The sequence below is a fragment of the Lactuca sativa genome, chromosome 7 (genome assembly GCF_002870075.4).
Source record: "Lactuca sativa cultivar Salinas chromosome 7, Lsat_Salinas_v11, whole genome shotgun sequence".
NCBI lineage: Eukaryota > Viridiplantae > Streptophyta > Magnoliopsida > Asterales > Asteraceae > Lactuca > Lactuca sativa.
Window position 1 is genome coordinate 147,004,714 of NC_056629.2, and position 19,875 is coordinate 147,024,588.

Genomic DNA, 19,875 nt, shown 5'->3' on the forward strand with positions numbered 1-19,875 from the left:
CAAAGAAGATGTTCTACCAGATTCTTGAAATTCCTAACTCTCCACTAAACACTGATCATTTGTTTGCTCAAATCATCTATATGTTCAATGAGATGGTTCATCAACCCCCACTCACCAAGATTAGTGATTTCAAGATGTCTGGACTTCCAAGTATTTGGAATATTTTATTTGGTATTTTTCTATGCGGCTTGACTAGTCGTAGTTTTGTATTGGATAAAGGAAGAATGGAGGTGTATGTCATGGTTGTTGGCCTTTACTATGATATTCCGGTTGATTATTATACTCAGATGTGGAAGGAACTTTAGAAAAGTGTGGAGAAGACCAATGTGGTTCAAGGAATATCATGTGCAAGATACTGGTGTTTGATTCTTCATTATGTTTATGAAAAAGAAAGGATTGAAGTGCCAGCTGATGAAGAAAAAGATGAATTCTTGAAGTATCACTTTCCAAAGGAGGTTACAGATGATGCTGAGGTGTTTTCAAACATTTCTAAAATTCCTGATGCAATGTTAAAACGTGTTGATCAAAACAACCCGGTATTAGTTGAGTATTTGAAGTCTATTAATCCTAATGAAGAAACATGAAAGTTGTTATCAAAAGAGGATGCTGGTCCTTCTAAGAAATCAAGACGGTTGAAGAATGAAGCAAAGGCCACTCCTAAGAAGCCTGTGCAAGAACCCAAGACAAAGTAGTCTGTAAAGGATCAGTCTACGACAGAGGAGCAAGTTTCGAATGTTTTGATAACGCCTGTTGATCCTGTTATTGATGAACAAGCTAAGGAAACAATTCCATCAAAGTCTGGTGTTTTTAGAAGAATAAAACAGCTGGCTCGTGGTTCACGAAAGTCTACAGACGGGTCTGCTAGGTTTTCTCCAACCATGATTTGTAAACCACATTTAATCATCAAAGGGTTCATATTCGTGAGGTTCCAGCTCCTGTTTCTCCTTCGTCAAATAAACAAAGAGCTGAAGATGTGGCAAAGCATATTTCCAAGAACAAGTTTAAGAAATGAAAGTTGGTGATTCAAGAGGATCATCCTAAGGTGACAAAGTTCCTGAAACACCTGAAGATACTATCTCCAAATTAACATCGACTCATGAGCAAACTGAGGTCTTAACACTCGAAGTTTCGTTAACCAAGTCAGTTCCTGAGGAGTTTCAAACTTAAGACATCACTACAAACGTATCTGATATGGTGGTAAATGTCAATATGGGTGAAGGAGATTCGCATATAGAGCTTCCATTATCAACCCAAGGTATTCCTGCCTTATCTCACATGGATACTTCCGTTTCTCTACCTCCTTATATCATCCGTGTTTCAAACACAACAAACTCACCTACTTTTGATCATGTTATTTAAAATCCATTTACCACACTTTTCTCATCTCAATCCACTGATCCACCCAAATCTATCGATGAACCTAAACTGATCCTGTCGAAGGAGGTTTTGGAGGTACTTTTGATGATTTGGAATTTGATGATGAGGAAGAAAATTTTCTAGATCATATGTTAATGTCTATGAAGCAGTTCAAGATTCTTAACAAGAAGTTGAATTCGATTATTCAATCTCAAGATGATATGGGGGGAAGTAATTCGGTGTCAAGTATGGAGAATGATGGTCTGCTAAAAGTTGTTGAAGCTAGAATGATTACTAAATGTTCTGGATTGATTCAAGAATCTGAATCACACATCATGGAGAAGTTGGACCAGAATGGTAAGACTAATGAGTTACGTGTGAAGTCTCAATCTTCGAATTTTCTAGGAGAAGTTAAAGATTTTAGACAATTGGCTAACGAACGAAATGTATTGTTCGTTCAAGATGTGAAGAAGGTAAGGGAGGATGTAAATTTGCAAATTCGAGAAATTCGTGAAGACATGGTGAAAGAGATTGCTAGCGTTCAGAAAGACTATGTGTCTCTCAATCAGAAGATGGATATTATTTGTGATGCAGTCACAAAGTTTGTTAAATTGTACGAAAGTTTGAGTCCTCAAATTACTCAACTTTCTACGAATGATAGTCAAAGCTTTGTGGAAGTTATGAGTTTGTTAAGGGAGTTTAAATCACTTATTGTCAATCCTGCTACATCTTTGCTCATTACTCCTGAGTTCTTGTCCTAGAAATTTATTCAGTTTGAAATTGTTCTGCATAAAAAATTGGCTCCATTATCTAGAATTTCGAATATATTACCAACAGATGCCCCACCTGTTGTCACAGGGGTCCAAGGGGGAGAATGGAAGGTTGCTGATGGTGTTTCGCATGAAGAGGTCAAGGTTGTTGGAAAAGTTTTCTCAATGAAAATTCCAACAACAAAACCAATTATCTCAACTGCTGGCCCGGTGAGTTAGACAGTGATAACTTCAAAGCCAATTGCCAAAGGCATTGTGATTGGTTCTTCAGATGAAGGTGATAGTAGCTCGAAAGCAAATAAAGTTGTTGATAATTCTGCGAAACAAGACAAAGGGAAAACGATTGTTGTGGAGAAATCAAAAGAAGAGAAGAAAGCCAAAGTTGAAGCTGAAATGGAGAAACAAAGGGTGATTCAGAGTATTTTGAGACTTCGTGCGAGTGATCCACCTGGAATGGATAAGGGTGATCCAAGCAAGCATTACAATTATGAAACAATCAAAGCAAAAGTTGCATATAATCATATGTATGCTTTTCTGAAGAAGCCAAAACAAAGCTATGGTGTTGCTAACTCAGATATGAACCAACTTGATTTCCCTGTGAATGAGATAATTTTCAACATGGCTCAATACAGAATTGTTGAAAAGTTTGATAACGATGATGACTATACCTATATGAAACTTAGGTTTCATGTTATTCTTGGGAAAGTTCCAGAGGAGATATGGTCTTTAGTAAAGATAAAGAAGGTGATCAGTATTACAAAGGATGTTCTGTTCGAAAATATGATGCATAATTTTCATTTTCATGTTGCAAGGTCGAATGGTCAAATCTGTAATTTCTCTATTGTTGATTTTCCTTTAATGAACTTATATGATCTTATACAAGTTGCATTGCTTTTGAAAGACAAGACTGCTTCGCATCTTCAAGGAACAGATCCAGAAGTGTTTAGACTTGGTCTTTCCCAAATCAAAATATTCATAGATAATTACTATGAGTGTTTGGCCCTTACTGATGTGGAGTTGGCTACTATGAAGGGGTTGGACGTGAAAGTTCCTATGGAAGTCACGAAGACTCAAGTTGAGTTGAAGAAATATGCAAATGAAGAGATTTGCTTAAAACCATTTGGATTAGTCTTCACGGGAAAGGATAAGAATGGGAAGGCTAAAAGATTTTTGTTCCAAGCGTGCGAAGTAGAGAGGTACACTACATCCCAGTATACGAACTTTTTTTCGTATGAATAATTGTTTGAAAAACAACCAAGGGGATAAGAAGGAGTTAAAGAAGATTATTTCATGGTATATGGAGATACGAAGAGTGATGTTGTTTGCTGCATAGATTCTCTCAAATTGAGAACTATGACTTGTTTATAATGGGGGAGATTGTATGCTCGAAATATGTTGTAAACAGTCAAAGTCTGTTTATTTGTTCTCTTCATATCTTTTGTTCTCTTCATATGTTTTGTAATGTATTTGCTACGGTGTCTCATGTTCGAAGCTTAACGTCTAAGCCTTAGTATTTTTTGTACTTCCTATTTCCTATAAATAGGAGCTGAGCATTAAGTTGATAGTAGAAGTTTTGTGAGTGATTGTAAGAGTTCACCCTTGTTACTATCGTTTCGTACTTGTGTTCATCCGAAGTAATAGCGCTAAAACTAGATTATATTTACTTCTCGTGTTCAAATTACATTTGATATACACTGATTTGTTACATACTCGGTTATCACTTCTTCAGAAAGCATAAAAGTACTTGCACAATAAGTATTACGCCTTCCTAGCCCACATTGTAGACAAAAAGAAAGAGACATACCAGAAGTCCGTGACTTTCCTAACATATTTCCAGAAGACCTCCCAGGGTTACCGCCTATTAGCCAAGTCAAGTAAAGAATCGATATAATCCGAGGAGCAGCCCCCATAGCATAGTCTGTTGGATTAGGTGTCTAAGTTCATAACTATTTCTGCAATGTACTTGACCCGATTAGCATGGTCCATTTGGATTGCATCGCATTGAAACATTTAGATAGACTAAATGAGAGAAAGGATACTTAAGGATTATTATTATATTATAAGTTATAATATATTAATAATATTATTTAATTAGTATTGATCAAAGAGTTAATTTGGAATTAATAAAGTGATCAAAAATAGGCTAATTAAATATATGGGGTTGATTGTGTAAATCATCTATTCTTGTATAATGGGCTAATGATGCATGGTTTGTATGGATTGGGCTGAAACCCATAAGGTGCTCAATGGATAGTCCATAGAGGTTACAAACCCATGGATCATGGAATATGGAAAACCATGACAATTAGGGTTTACATGGTGTAACCCTACTTGTGCCGCAACTATATAAAGACCCCTAGACTAGCAAAATCAAACTACTATTACAAGCAAGTAAAGTGGACTAGCCGATTTCCAGGTGTTAGTGAACTTCTCTCAAGTTGATTCCAAGTGTTGTGGTGCTGTGTGAGACATTTGAGGCATCACAATTTTGGTGCTAGGCTCACAAGGTTCTCAAGGAATCCAAACAATAAAAAGGTATGTTCATCTTCTAGCATTTATGTTTAAAAGTTCCCCATGCTATGGTAGATAGGTTAAGAACCTTGGAAAACATTTTTGCATGTGTCTTAGTAAAACATAGATCCAAGGTTTCTAGGGTTGCATGTACACCTTAGGAGTGTTAGAATGCTCAAAACCCTTCAATGGTATCAGAGCCTAGGCTTGTTTACTTGATACTTGATGCAAACTTGTTTTTCAAAAGCCAAAAACTGCCCAGACAGGAAAAATTGACGAGTTCTGCCCACAAACTCACTGAGTTCATGTCTAATTGCATGAACTCGACGAGTTCCCTGATTAACTCGACGAGTTTGTCATCCAGTGAGCAGTTTTTGGAGCTTTGCTGCTGGCAATGGACTAGAAACATTACTCTCAACTGTTTTGGTCTTATAAAACTTGTTTTAGATGGTGTAATGGTTATGCTAATCCATTTTCAATGGCTATTAAAATTTCATGTTTTGTATGGATTATTTATGATTTTTGAAATTGTTGATATGCATGTTCATGAACATATCAGTTTAGAAGATCATAGGAATTATTTGTAACTTGCTTGTTAGTTTAATTCTTTATCATTATGTGTTTTAATGGAATCCATAACTTATCCTCAAGTTATGGATTACCAAAGGTCACTCTTATAAAGTCCATTACAGAAACACATAGGTTACATAAAATGAAAAGTCTCTCATTTTAATAAACCATTAACTCATAGGTTATGAAAGATGAAAAGTTTTGAAGGTTACAATACTTGCCCTCAAGTTTTGGAACATGTAAAGTCACTTTAAAAACTTTAGTTCCAACCCCAAGTATTTTAAAAATTAAAATTCAACCCTTATACATTATAATATTATAAGTTTAATAATATTTATATATGTGTAAGAACAATTTGTTTTACCGTTAGTAGGCCTCATTCACGAAGCCGGTCTATAAGGGGGTATAAGGTTGCTGCCTATAAAATGGCAGCTTAATGGGTGTCCACTCTCACCGACCGCTTCCTTGACCGGTGGATGGTCATTAGCTGAACGGGTAAGCCAAGGACTTTAAATCTTCATTAATAGTATGATGAATGTAAAGTAAATAAAAAAATTTTTATAAATTTCCAATCTTAGTTACTTTAGGAAAATGTGAATAAGGTGCTAACCCATGAAATTACACTTTGCACTTTGTTTAAGTCGATAGTGGAGAGTGTGTGGTTAACCGGCACACTAACCTGGACTTAACAAGGTAGGAAAAGGGTGGCTTAAGGTTTATTATAGTTCGGTGGAGCGCGTGTGGTTAACTGGCACATCGATTGAGTGATAAACATTAAGGGTACCAAGTAATTTGCATGGTTACTTCACACCTTGTTTTGTGATCCTCGGCATCCCAGTCACAAAACCTGAAGGGGACACTTGAGATTGAAACATGCCATTGAAAAGTTCAATGAATCTCAAAGAATCTAGGAGTTTCAATACCAATTAAAACCTAATAATTTATTTCGTTTTTCATGGTGGAAATTGGTGAATCGTCATTCACCTACCTTCAAATATTTTATAGCTTGGATTATGGCATCCCTCTTCTAAGTTATAAAATATTGTATTGGGTCCTAGCCTTAATATTACATTTGGATGTATTATTAAGGACTACCTTTATATCTAATCTAAACTTGTCTTTCTTCTTTTCAGATGTCTTCCAACAATGCTGCTTCTGGCTCAAACCCTACCGACTTCTTATCTCTCATGAACCATTGTGGGAGAGTCATCTTTGACGGATCCAACTTTATGGATTGGATCAGGAACATCAGGATGGTTACTCGGTATAAGGATAAGGAATATGTCCTCGACAAGGAGCTTAAGGAACTTGAGTCGTCTGCTACTCCTGAGCAGATCACTGAATACCAGGCACATGAGAGAGATGCTACCAAAGTGGCATGTATCATGTTGGCCACAATGACAACCAAGCTCCAATAGTCCTATGAGGTCTACTATCCTTTTGATATGCACCAGGATTTGATGGACCGCTACCATCAGAGTGCTCGTCAAGAGCGATATGAAATCATCTCCTCTATGATAACAACCCGGATGAAGGATGGTGAACCCATCACGGACCACATGCAGAAATTGCAAAGGTATGTGGACCATTTGCTGAAATTGAATGTGAACTTCTCCGAGGAGTTGGCAATTGACGTCATTTTTCCCTCCTTAACTTCGTGTTATGATCAATTCAGTATGACATACCACATGAACAAGGAAGAAGTTACACTTAGCAAACTTCAAGGAATCTTGAAGACCGCAGAAACTGGTCTTAAGAGTAAATCGGTTGTTACCACTCCTACTCCTACCGTGGCCCCTGTCTTGGCAATCGGGCAAGGCAAAGGAAAGAATAGGAAGAGCCCTTCGAAGGGTACCAAGGGAAATTCCCTTGATGGCTCTTCTTCAAGTGGAACCAAGAAAGGTTTCGTCACTCCTTCTGCTAACCCTAAAGAGGATGAATGCTTCTATTGTCCTGAAAAGTCGCACTGGAAGCAAAACTACCCAAAGTACCAACAAGATGTGAAGGATGGGAAAGTTAAACCCAACCATGCAAGTGAATACACTATATTGTCTAATAATTCACCCCATTCTAATTATTGGGTCTTTGATATAGGGTGTGGTATTCACATATGTATTGATTTGCTGGGACTAAGAAGAAGTGAGAATGTGGAGCATGGGAAGATAAACTTGATCATGGGGAATAGGAAAGCTTCATCTATCACCAAGATTGGAGTTTATGCTTTGTTGCTAAGTAGTGGATTAGTGTTAGATTTGAATAAGTGTTGTTACTCGTCTAAAATGGCAAGAAATATTATTTCCTTTCGAGGTTTGTACAAGCAAGGTTTTACCTTTTCGTTTGATAATGAAAGTGGTGGTATTAATGCTTTCTTCAATAATGTTCTTTATTTTAAAGCATTACCTTGTGAAGGTGCGTATGAAACTGTGTCGGTTGTAGATAACCTAGGAAATAATGTATTATGTATCGATTCTTCCACTAGTTTGGATAAAGCATCATTATGGCATTGTCGTCTTGGACATGTAAACAAGAAATGCATAGGCTAACTCCAAAAGGATGGAGTCTTGGAGTCATTTGACCTAAAATCATATGAGGGTTTGTTGTGCTAGGGGTGAGGGTTTGTTGGACATCATACATACTGATGTGTTTGGACCCTTCAGAACCACCACAAGAGACGATAACCGCTTTTATGTGACTTTTACTAATGATTTTAGTAGATATGGATATGTCTACTTAATCAAGCATAAGTCAGAGACCTTTAAAAGATTCAAAGAGTTCAAACAGGAAGTGGAGAATTAGTTGGCCAGGAACATTAAGATGATTCGATCCGATCGAGGTAGTGAGTATCTTAGTACAGAGTTCCTTAACTATCTTAAGGAATGTGGGATTATCTCACAATTGACAGCTCCCAGGACACGAAAGCTTAATGGTGTGGCTGAGAGGCGCAATCGAACCTAGCTGCATATGGTTCTTTCCATGATGATTTGAGCTTCGCTACCAATCTCATTCTGGGGGTATGCCTAAGAGACTGCCACCCATATCCTTAATCTAATCCCTACAAAGAAGGTTGCCAAAACACCTCATGAGATGTGGACCGAAAAAGTTCCCAGTCCAGACCACATCAAGAGTTGGGGTTGCGAGGCTTTCGTGAGGCGTGAGTCTCAGGATAAGCTCGAACCTCGAAGTGAGAGGTGTATTTTCATCGGGTACCCACAAAGATCCTTCGGTTACCTCTTCTATAGACCTAGTGATAATGTGGTCTCTGTAGCAAGGAAAGGATTCTTTCACGAGAGAGAATTCATTAGCCAAGGAAACAGTGGGAGGAAAATTGACCTTGAAGAAATTCAAGAGTCAAGTGGTGAAGGAACCTGAAACCCTAGCAATCAACCTGAGGAGAAAACTCCCGTTGATCCAACAGAAGAGCCTGTACCTCTGATCTGTTCGACGAGAGTTAGGAATGCACCTGAGCATTATTATGGTTTCCATATTACTGTGGAAGGTGATACACTTATCACTGATAGCACACTGGTAAGTCTTGATGAAACTAACAGCTACACGGAAGCCATGGCACGCCCTAAGGTTGCTAAATGGAAAGACGCTATGGACAGCGAGATACAATCCATATATGACAATCAAGTTTGGAACTTTGTTGACAATGTACCAGGTCGTAAGACAATTGGGTGCAAATGGATCTTCAAGAAGAAGACTGGCATGGATGGTAATGTACACACTTATAAGGTACGACTGGTTGCAAAGGGCTTTTCCCAAACTCCGGGAGTTGATTATGATGAGACCTTTTCACCAGTAGCGAAGATCAAGTCTATTAGGGTTATGTTAGTCATTTCTGCATTTCATGATTATGAAATATGGCAAATGGATGTCAAAACTGGTTTCCTTAATGGGAAGTTGGCTAAGGATGTTTACATGAGTCAGCCAGAGGGTTTTGTCAGTACATAGTACCCTAACAGAGTATGTAAGCTTGAAAAATCCATCTATGGATTAAATCAAGCACCTCGCAGATGGAATCTTTGTTTCAATGAGAGAGTCAAAGAGTTTGGCTTTTCAAGGAGTGAAGATGAATCTTGTGTATATGTCAAGGCTAGTGGTAGTATAGTTAGCTTTTTGGTACTGTATGTGGATGACATACTAATAATAGGAAATGACATCCCAACTCTGCAAGAAGTGAAGTCCTGGCTTGGGAAGTGTTTCACTATGAAGGACCTTGGAGAAGCTTCCTATATCCTAGGGATAAGGATTTTGAGAGACATGAGTAAAAGACTAATTGGACATAGTCAGCGTACCTACTAGGAGAAGGTGATGAATAGGTTCAACATGCAGAATTCCAAGAAAGGAGAGTTACCGATCCAGAGTAATGCCAGACTGACTAAGAATCAGAGCCTGAGTATAGAGGCTGAGATATCAGAGATGAGTCGAGTACCGTATGCTTCCGCTGTAGGCTCGATCATATATTCTATGACTTGTACTCGTCCTAATGTGGTCTATGCATTGAGCATGGTCAGTAGATATCAAGGGAACCCCGACAAGGCTCACTGCAGTGTGGTAATGAACATTCTCAAGAACCTGCGGAGGACTAAGGAATGGGTCCTTACCCTCGGTGGGAGTGATGATGAATCAAAACTGTCATGTAGTTGGTTGTAGATGTCTAAGATTTTGGACATTGCAAAGTGTTGCTACAACACTAATGAGTGCTCAGAAGTTCTGAGTATTGGATTCAACCCACGCTTACTGGTATCACTTCATGGAATTTATCTCGGGTGATCGTGAGATGGTAATATCATATAAGTCCTCAAACCCAGAGATATGACTTGTTGCCTATGAGTTGGTTATACATTGATTGTACGAAAATGCATTCGTAACTCATTGTTATAAAACGTGCCATTGTGTATAATTCAATAAGTAGTAAAGCAAGCATATGAGTCGAAGTTTATTTGTTCCTTCTTGGATTAGAAGCGATATCTGGGCCCCTCGATAATTTTGTGTTGACCCATGTACCAGGCCCGGTCAGAACTAAGTTGATGTGCTCAATTAAGGTCTATGTCAAACAAATTGGAAATCAGGAAACAAACTTCTAGACAATTAGTAAGACATTGTTCCATGTATTAGTATGGCTGATATCTAGAACAGAGGATTATATGATCACTTATCTTAAATGGCGTATTGTCATCATCTCAGTTCTGCGAGACCTTGAAAGAGCTACGATTGTTGATCGGTTCCTGAAGTCAGTCTTGCAGTTATAGTTATTAGACTTATCTAAGTGGGAGACTGTTGCATTAGGTGTCTAATTTCATAACTATTTCTAGAATGTCTTGACCCGATTAGCATGGTCCATTTGGGTTCTATGGCATTGCAACATTTAGATAGACTAAATGAGAGAAAGGACACTTAAGGATTATTAATATATTATAATTTCTAATATATTAATAATATTATTTAATTAGTATTGATCAAAGAATTAATTTGGAATTAAGTAAGCGATCAAAAAGAGACTAATTAAATATATGGGGTTGATTGTGTAAATCATCTATTCTTGTATAGTGGGCTAATGATCCATGGTTTGTATGGATTGGGCTAAAACCCATAAGGTGCTCCATGGATAGTCCATGGAGGTTACAAACCCATGGATCATGGAATATAGAAAGCCATGAAAATTAGGGTTTACATGGTGTAACCCTACTTGTGCCACAACTGTATAAATACCACTAGACTATCAAAATAGGACTATTATTACAAGAAAGTAAAGAGGGCTGGCCGATTTTAAGGTGTTAGTGAACTTCTCTCAAGGTTGTTCCAAGTGTTGTGGTGTTGTGTGAGACATTTGAGGCATCACACTTGAGGTGCTAGGCTCATAAGGTTCTCAAGGAATCCAAAGAACAAAAAGGTATGTTCTTCTTCTAGCATTTATGTTTAAAAGTTCCCCATGCTATGCTAGATAGGTTAAGAACCTTGGAAAACAATTTTTTATGTATCTTAGTAAAACATAGATCCAAGGTTTCTAGGGTTTCATGTATAACTTAGGAGTGTTAGAATGCTCAAAGCCCTTCATATTCCTCATATGGACTAGCCCCAGTAGAGATCCAAGAATTGTCTAGTTAACTAGACAAATCATTATATAAAGGGTTTATCAAACCGAGCTTCTCACCTTGGGGAGCAACGATCCTATTTTTAAGAAGAAGGATGGAACCTTTAGAATGTGTATTGACTACCGAGAACTGAACAAGTTAACCATCAAAAATCGATACCCAATCTGCATAATTCATGACCTGTTCAACCAATTACAGGTATCCAGCTACTTCTCAAAGATCGATTTGAGATCAAGGTACCACCAGCTTAGAGTTTAGGAAGAAGATATTCCATAGACAATGTTCAAAACTTGATATGGTCACTATGAGTTTTTCGTAATGCCATTCAGACTAACCAATGCTCTATCGGTGTTCATAGACCTCATGAACCGCATATGCAGACTGAGTAAGACTCAGAGCCCGAGTAAAGAGGCTGAGATAGCAGAGATGAGTCGACTACCATATGCTTCTGTTATAGGCTGGATCGTATATTTTATGACTTGTGCTCGTCCTGATGTCGTCTATGCATTGAGCATGGTCAGCAGATATCAGGGGAACCCCGACAAGGCTCAATGGACTGCAGTAAAGAACATTCTCAATAACCTGCGGAGGACTAAGGAACGGGTCCTTACCCTCAATGGGAGTGATGAATTGAGAGTATTAGTGTATAGTGATGCTAGCTTTCTGACTGATAGGGATAATTTCCGCTCTCAGTCAGGCCGGGTCTTTACCTTAAATGGAGGAGCAATTTCTTGGTAAAGTTCCAAGCAGGAGGCAGTGGCTGATTCAACTTGCGAATCAGAGTATATAGCGGCAAGCGAGGCAGCAAAGGATGCTATATGGATAAAGAACTTCATTGGAGACCTTGGAGTTGTACCAGCTATAAAGCAGCATATAGAGATTTTCTGTGAGAGTGAAAGTGCAGTTGCCTTAGCCAAGGAACCAAGGGATCACGGAAGATCCAGACACATCGGCAGAAACTACCATTTCATCAGACATCGAATAGAAGAAGGACTCCTCGTGGAAAAGAGGGTATCATCGGATGAGAACCTGGCAGATCCCCTGACGAAGGGACAGGTTAGGGTTAAGCATCTCCAGCATGCGAGGCGCATAGGTCTGAAGGATGACGAGTTTTAGTAGTTAGATAGCTTTGAAATGTGTAAAGTGTAATTGACATTTGTTGACGAATAAAAGTTGTTGTTTATTTATGAGTATGGTGTTACTATCTTTTATCAATCGTTTACTATCGTTTCATTTTATATGTTTTGACTTCCAGAATAATTATGTTATTGTATCTCATATTATTCAAATTCTCCACATCCGGTCATATGTTGGAAGTAGATATGAATCAAGACTGTCATGTAGTTAGTTGTAGATGTCTAAGATGTTGGACTTTGCAAAGTGTTGCTACAACACTCATGAGTGCTCAAAGTTCTGAGTATTGGATTCAACCCATGCTCACTGGTATCACTTCATGGAATTTATCTCGAGTGATCGTGAGATGGTAATATCATATAAGTCTTCAAACCCAGAGATATGACTTGTTGCCTATGAGTTGGTTATACATTGATTGTACGAAAATGCATTGGTAACTTGATATTATAAAAGGTGCCTTTGTGTATGATTCAATAAATAGTAGAACAAGCATATGAGTTGAAGTTTATCTATCCCTTCTTGGATTAGAAGCGATATCTGGGACCTCGATGATTTTGTGTTGACCCATGTACCGGGCCCGGTCAGAACTAAGTTGATGTGTTCAATTAAGGTCTATGTCAAACAAATTGGAAATCAGGAAACAAACTTCTAGACAATTAGTACGACATCGTTCCATGTATTTTTCTGGCTGATATCTAGAACAGAGGATTATATGATCACTTATCTTAAATGGCGTATCGTCATCATCTTAGTTCTGCGAGACCTTGAAAGAACTATGATTGTTGATCGGTTCCTGAAGTCATTCTTGCAGTTATAGTTATTAGACTTATCCAAGTGGGAGACTGTTGGATTAGGTGTCCGATTTCATACCTATTTCTGGAATGTACTTGACCCGATTAGCATGGTCCATTTGGGTTGCATGGCATTGCAACATTTGGATAGACGAAATGAGAGAAAGGACACTTAAGGATTATTAATATATTATAAGTTCTAATATATTAATAATATTATTTAATTAGTATTGATCAAAGAATTAATTTGGAATTAAGAAAGCGATCCAAAAGAGACTAATTAAATATATGGGGTTGATTGTGTAAATCTTTTATTCTTGTATAGTGGGCTAATGATCCATGGTTTGTATGGATTAGGCTAAAACCCATAAGGTTTTCCATGGATAGTCCATGAAGGTTACAAACCCATGGATCATGGAATATGGAAAGCCATGACAATTAGGGTTGACATGGTGTAACAATACTTGTGCCACAACTATATAAAGACCCCTAGACTAGCAAAATCGGACTACTATTACAAGCAAGTAAAGAGGGCTAGCCGATTTTAAGGTGTTAGTGAACTTCTCTCAAGTTTATTCCAAGTGTTGTGGTGTTGTGTAAGACATTTGAGGCATCACACTTGAGGTGCTAGGCTCACATGGTTCTCAAGGAATCCAAATGACAAAAAGGTATGTTCTTCTAGCATTTATATTTAAAAGCTCCCCATGCTATGGTAGATAGGTTAAGAACCTTGGAAAACAATTTTGCAGGTATCTTAGTAAAACATAGATCCAAGGTTTCTATGGCTGCATGTACAACTTAGGAGTGTTAGAATGCTCAAAAACGCTTCATCGTCCCCATATAGACTAGCCCCGGTAGAGATGCTAGAATTGTCTAGTCAACTATACAAATAATTATATAAAGGGTTTATCAAACAGAGCTTCTCACCTTGGGGAGCACCGATCATGTTTGTAAAGAAGAAGCATGGAACCTTTAGAATGTGTATTGACTACTGAGAACTGAATAAGTTAACCATCAAAAATCGGTACCCAATCTGCATAATTCATGCCCTGTTCAACCAATTACAGGGATCCAGCTACTTCTCAAAGATCGATTTGAGATGAAGGTACCACCAGCTTAAAATTTAGGAAGAAGATATTCCACAGATAGTGTTCAAAACTGGATATGGTCACTATGAGTTTGTCGTAATGCCATTCAGACTAACCAATGCTCCATCGGTGTTCATAGACCTCATGAACCGCATATACAGACCGTACCTAGATAAATTCTTGATCGTATTAATGGATGATATATTGATATACTCATGATGTGATGAGGAGCATGGTCAGCACTTGCAATCGACACTGGAGTTGATACGAAAGCAGAAATTGTATGCAAAATCTTATATGTGTGAGTTTTAGTTATGAAAGGTAGACTTCTTGGGGCATCCGGCTAGTAGGAATGGGATACATGTTGACCTATCCAAAATAAAGGCAATAGAGAATTGGGAAGCACCAATGACGCCAACAAAGATATGCTAGTTCTTAGGTCTTGTTGGCTACTATGAGAGATTCATAAAGAACTTCTCCAAAATAGCTAAACCCCTCACAATTTTAACCTAAAAAGAGGTGAGTTTTGATTGGGAAAAAACCAAGAGGATGCCTTTCAGAAATTGAAGAAATCATTGTGTAATGCACTGATCATATCCCTCCTGGAAGGCAAATAGGACTTTAATTTGTATTGCGGCGCTTCAAAAAAGGGTTGGTATGCGTGCTCATGCAAAGAGGAAAGGTCATCGCATATGCTTCTAGGCTACTCAAGACCCATGAGGTCTACCACACCATCGACGATCTTGATCTTGGGGCTATAGTATTCGCATTGAAGATTTGGAGACATTATCTGTACGATACCAAGTGTACGGTATTTACTGATCACAAGAGCCTTCATAATATCCTCAACCAGAAAGAGCCTAACATGAGACAACGAAGATGGGTTGAGTTGTTGAATGATTATCAATGTGATATTCGTTTCCATCCCGCCAAGGTGAACGTAGTGGCAGATGATTTGAGCCGAAAAGAACACACACGGCGTCGAGTAAGATCGTTAACAATGGCCATACGCTGATATCATTTCGCGCAAATAAAAAATGCTTAACTCGAGGCCCAGAAAATAGAGTATGCCACAAGTGAAGCGCATCGAGGAATGAATAAGATAACTCAGAGATGACGGGATTCAGTACTTCATGAATCAAATATAGATGCCAAAGTTCGGTGGCCTTAGAGAATTGATTATGGACGAAGCATACAAGACTAAATATTTCGTCCATCCTAGTTCAAACAAAATGAATCAGACCTCAAAAAGATGTATTGGTGGCCAAACATGAAAGCTGAGATTGCCACTTATGTGGGCAAGTTCTTGACATGTGCCAAGGTCAAATTAGAATACCAAACGCCCTCGGGATTATTGCAACAACCGGAAATACCCGAGTGGAAGTGAGATCGAATTAGCATAGATTTCATAAAAAAATTACCCAAGAGTTTTGGTGGACTCGACACCATTTGTGTGATTGTTGATAGATTAACCAAGCCCGCTCACTTCATACCAATCAAGGAGACTAACAAAATAAAAAAGCTGAAAAAGACATATCTCATGGTGATTGTGAGACTACACGGTGTGCCATTATCCATCATCTCAAATAGGGATAGTTGATTCACTTCGTGCTTTTGGCAGTCGTTACAGAGATCCTTGGGAACCTAACTCGACATGAGTACAACTTACTATCTCCAAACAGACGGTCAAAGTGAGTGAAATATTCAAGCACTAGAAGAAATGCTTCGTGCACAGGTGATAGACTTCATAAAAGCATGGGACGCTCACATGCCCTTAATCAAATTCTCATACAACAACAACCACTCCAGCATCAAAGTCGCTCCATTCGAAGCTCTTTATGGATGTAAGTGCAGGTCAACCTTATGTTGGGCTGAAGTTGGCGATACCCAACTGGCGAGGGGTCAATCGGTGAATAGCACACTCATCGGCCCCAAAATTATATGGGAAACAATGGAGAAGATTGTTTGGATACGAGAACGACTGAAAGCGTCTTAATATTGGCAAAAGAGTTATGCTGAGAGGAGACACAAACCCTTAGAGTTTCATGTTGGAGATCGAGTACTGTTACAAGTCTCTCCATGGAAAGGAATTATACGATTTGGCAAACGAGGTAAACTAATCCACGATATATGAGACCTTCTAAAATCCTTGTCGTGATAGGTCTCATAGCCTACAAGCTTCAATTGTCACAAGAACATAGCAATATACATCCCACCTTTCACGTGTCAAACCTTAAGAAATGTATATCTGACAAAACCCTTGTCATTCTGTTAGACGAGATCGAGGTCAACGAAGGTCTAAATTTCAGCAAATAAAAAATCAAAATGATGGATAAGGAAGTCAAGAAAGCGAAACAAAGTTGCATTCCAATAGTAAAGGTTCGTTGGAATGGTAAGCGGGAGACCTATGTTTCCTTACGATTGAGAGGTTCAAATGAAACAGAAATATCACCAACTATTTCAAAGTCCCTAGGATCTCAGTACCTAAATCAAATTTCAAGAAGAAATCGTTTACAACGGGGGCATGATGTGACACCCGTAAATTTGGTTAAACAGAATTCAACCATAATTAAGGTAAAAATAATATATCCCTCACAACTATTATTATATATTAGAAAATATTTCAATGAAAGTACATTGCCCTTTCAAACTTCAAACGGTATGTAGGTCGGTACATTTAACACTACAATACATACATGACAAAATAGATGATCGTTGAATGATTTACTGGGTTATATGAATACAACGACATACAAGGTATATGGAAATACAAAAAACAAATGACCTTTAGTGTTTAAGTTCCTAATAAGTATAAATGAACTATCTTAACTTCCATATCAACAACCACTAATAATCTTATGAAAAACTATTATGGTAACCAACTTTTACAACACTTTTTCTAAGAATAAGAATAGGTGTATTTTTATAAAATCTATTATTGTTATAAATAAATGAATACACTTTTATATATATATATATATATATATATATATATATATATACACACACACACACACATAACCAACCATCCTTATATTAATATAAAAGAGTTAAACCCATTAAAATAATGCAAAATCATTATAAGACCTCATGATTATGTCTTCTTACACCTTTTTAATAAAAAAATACCTCCTCACATACCATTAAAATCCCCCCCCCCCACCCCCATTCCCCATGCAATCTATGATACTTTTTGTATTATAAATACCTTTAGCTCCTTCACAACTTAAGACAAACCGAGAAATTCCTCTCATCTTCTCTTCCTCTTCTCTTGGCCGAAAATCTCGCCGCCACCACCATCACTCTCAAAATTCTTCATTCCAAGCTTAATCTTTTAGCCACATAACCCTCACAACCCAAGATCTTGGAAGGAACGCTCAACAGCACCAAGATCTAAACCAAGGACCACCATCTTCAAGTTCGTTTAACCTTTGGACAATAACATAACAAGTAAGTTAATACCCTATATTCTACTAGTTTTACTCATTTCATTCTTTTGGGGGAGATTACATGTCATGCTAACAAATTATATTTTGGTCAATGACTTTACACAAAAGTCCTAGATCTAATATATGTAGGATAAAACTTTTAACCTTTGGGTAATACTACATCATACATGGTTATTTCATAGTTACAAACGTATATATATATATATATATATATATATATATATATATATATATATATATATGTATATGGTTATTTCAAGTGCGGTACACAAGTTTTACTCTTCTATATGCATGTTAACTAAGATTTAAGTCTAGATCTAATATATGTTGGATGAAACCTTTAACATTTGGGTAATACTACATTATACATGCTTATTTCATATATATATATATATATATATATATATATATATATATATATATATATATATATATATATATATATATATATATATATATATATATATATATGCGAATTACAAATGAAGTACACAAGAATCTAGATTTGAATGACTAAAACTTTGTGATTGCACATTGGATAAAACCATTATCCCTTCGATAATACCATTATCCGTTCGATAGTACTATTACATATTGTGTAACCAACACAACACTTTGATCATTTCCCTGGACATGGATAACTTTGATTTCGTTTACAGCTAGAATAATATACTTTCGACGGGTTATGTGAGACATTTCTTCAACCAATGGATTAAGTCTCCGCCTTATAATCATTAAATCTTAAATGAACAGGAGAGTTGTGTATAGATCTATATGGATTGATAACCCCCGCCTATGGTTGCTAGTTACAACCACGATCGACGGACAAAGGGTTCCAATTGTCTTAACGTTTCCACGACATATGAAGAAGCTTTGTGGCGGACAACATTATAGTTGAGAAACCGATTATAACGGCTCACTATAACACCGAATAGTGAAATTATAGTACATTACATTTATAAGTATGGTCATTTACTTATACACTACATTTATAAGTATGGTTATTTACTTATACACTACATTTATAAGTATGGTTATTTACTTATACACTTAATTTTTGGAAAACATAATCATTGACAAGCCACACTTTTTATAAGTTTAGAAGTTATAGGAACTTCTATTTAATAAATACTTTTGAATACATACTACACACATAGATTCTTTTTCTACGTTGAAGGCGTACAAATACAAAACTTTTTACAAGGTAGACATAAGGAAAAACATCATATTTTTCTACAACTAGACTCTTATGAACTCACAAACTTTATGTTGACTCTTAAAACGACATGTAATCTCAGGAAACAATTAAGCTCGGATTAGTGGAACCACTTTTGAAGACAAGACACAAAATATCATTACTTGAACTTTGTGATATTTGTAAGGGAACTACTCTGTTTAATAACATACAACACTTGTAATGTATTTTGATAACAATTAACATTTGGATCATGTAACTTATCTAATAATATGGTATATATATATATATATATATATATATATATATATATATATATATATATATAAGATCATTAGTATTTCGTGAGATATAAAGACGCAATCTAAGTACTCATTTTGAAGATAAAAAATATATATTTTTAAAATGTTAAATAAATGAAAATTTTTGAATTTTTTTAAATATTATTTTCATCATTTAAATTATCCAAATAATAAAAATAAAAAATAAAAAAAAAATATCATTTTTTTAAATATACCTAAAATATTCTAATACAATACTACAGTAAAAATATTAAAACAAAACTCTTAGAATATTCAAATATTCTATTAAAATATTAGACTATAAATATTCAAATAATTATAACAGAATATTAGATTATTCTAACAATTCTAACAAATCTAGTAGAAATCAAAATATTTTAACATATCTAACAATTTTAGTAAAATATTAAAAATTCTAACATTGTAATAGTTTTATTTAAATATTTACAATGTAATATTCTATTAGAATATTTCATGCATATTAAAAAACGGTATTTAATTATTAATTTTAGATTTTGGTTATATAAAATAACGAAAATAATATTTGATAAAAGAATTTCAAATTTTTATTTTAGTTTTGCATTTTAGATTATTTTTTATTTTCTAATCTC